Source organism: Gossypium hirsutum, chromosome D05 (assembly GCF_007990345.1).
Source record: "Gossypium hirsutum isolate 1008001.06 chromosome D05, Gossypium_hirsutum_v2.1, whole genome shotgun sequence".
Lineage (NCBI taxonomy): Eukaryota > Viridiplantae > Streptophyta > Magnoliopsida > Malvales > Malvaceae > Gossypium > Gossypium hirsutum.
In genome coordinates, this window is record NC_053441.1 from 47958994 (window position 1) to 47961248 (window position 2255).

Here is a 2255-nt window from a genome sequence, read left to right on the forward strand (position 1 = left end):
TCCCGATGATTAATGCTAAAAATTTCAAAATAAAACTGACCATGATCTAGATAATGTAGTTGGTTCTTCAATTTTGAGGGTCAATGAATGAGGATCAAAACTAACACCTTAAGTGATTTCTAACCATTTGTGATACTTTCAAGTATAATGGGGTATCCAATAACGCTATTTATCTTCAGTTATTCCCTTTCTCTATTACTAATAATGCTTTTACATGGTTAGATTCGCAACCAATAGATTCCATCAACACTTGGGAAAAGTACTTTCCCCCGAGCAAGACCATGAAACTTCTTATGGATATTATTAGTTTTCGACAATTGGAAGGAGAGTAATTATATGAGGCATGGGAGCGCTTTAAGTTAATTTTGTGTAAGTTTCCATATCATGGTTTACAAGATTGGTTGTAACTTTATGTCTTCTACAATAGACTTGACGAAAACTTATGCTCTAGTCTTGATCAAGCATCCATAGGAGCATTCATGTCAAATACCTACGTCGAGGCATGTCATCTCTTACATGTGGCCGGCTGAACGATTCACATATTGGGCCAAACAATTAGCAGTGAACACTATTGGTAGTGTGGACAAGTACCAACAAATCCTTGAAAGGCTTAATTAATTAAAGATGAGTTCTATAACACCACTAACCTGTCTCCGTTATTAGATTAGGGTTATGAAGTAGTACAGTACAATAAGAAACATTTAAATATGAATAGAAACAATTAATCAATTATAACTACAATAATCAAAAACATATTTTATCTATAATAAAATGCACTTAAAGGCCTTAAATCGGGCCTATGAGGCCCTAAAAATAATTTGGGAACGTTTAGGGTTCGGGGATCATTTTTGAACGAAACAAAAAATTTTGAAAAAGTTGAAAACTTTGGAAGCAGGGGTCACACGGCCGTGTGGTCAGGCCGTGTGACATAGCCCAGATCGTGTGGCCATTAGAACTTCTAGACACATGGCCGTGTCCCAGCCTGTGTGCCTGCCCGTGTGTTTACCCATGTGGATATTTGAATTAGGGCCACATGGTCGTGTCACAGGCTGTGTGCCAAACTGTGTGTGCATTCAATGTTGGGTCACACGGCCATGTTGTAGACCGTGTGACAGCCCATGTCTCAGGTGGTGTGTACCTAAAATTTGCTTCCAAAACAAGACATTTCAATATCAATTCCTTAGGTACCAATTCAAACAATAACCAGCTATAAACATGCTTTCAAACACCTATAATTGAGACTAAAACATACCTATTTCCTACCATTTATGTGTCTAACCAATGTGCCTTCATTGACACAACAAAGTATATACATATACATTAAACATTCATCTAAAACATCATTATCATATCTAAATTGGTCCATCCACAGTAATGCTTCCAAAGTACTAAATACCATACCACCAAAACAAGGCAACCAAATATGTCTACATTATAAGTTAACTACCGTATAAACATTTCATACATTTTATAACCATAAAATTACCAAATCTAAAATAAAGCCTATCAACCAAAAACACATCATTACCATACCACAAAATACCACCAAGATATAAAAATAACCAAAACTATCATATTATAACCTAGGTACATGCTAAAACCAATAAAAAGACCGTTCACCAACATTTGAAGTCGGGATCATTACTGGATGCTTAGTCGATGATAGATCTACTAGGTACCTAACCGGCACACAAGAAAAAAAATGTATGCTGAGTATAACTCAGTGATGCTTCCATAATCTGAGTATTTAAACATGGTATAAGATATTTAATTACCTAACTAAAATGTAATTCAAGTAATTTAAGGAAACATATATTGCTTCATTCATCTTTTATAACTCATTATTCAATTCAAATATAAGAAATTTCATGAATCATCATATTTCCATTTTATACATTCATTATAAAATATACAAAAATTCACATCCATCTTTATTTCCATTACCATTTCAAATTTCATCACTTTCTTTTTATTTTCCCCTATTAACATGACTCAGATTCAGATACACAAATCCAACCAACACACCAACTGTGGCACCTAATTTCTAATAGAATAATCCGTAGAAACAAATTGCGCCCTACTTTGGTCGGTAAAAATGACAAATAGGGTGTCCAACACTCCCTGACGCGTAGTCGTAAAACCTTGAACTCTTCTTAGCCTATGGCATGCCAATTATACCTGACCCTTCTCGAAAACTTAATAGGGTAACATAATTCTCGGTTCAATTGATAATTCAATTCATCAATTTTAAAATA

The 2255-nt window shown here is 34.6% G+C and overlaps 1 non-coding gene across 1 annotated transcript; it reads right to left on the reverse strand.

The window, feature by feature from the left end:
- Positions 1–284: 284 nt before the first annotated feature.
- LOC121218000 (small nucleolar RNA R71) lies at positions 285–391 on the reverse strand. The gene has a single exon (XR_005914273.1). It is a non-coding gene; the product is annotated as a small nucleolar RNA R71 (small nucleolar RNA).
- Positions 392–2255: the final 1864 nt, after the last annotated feature.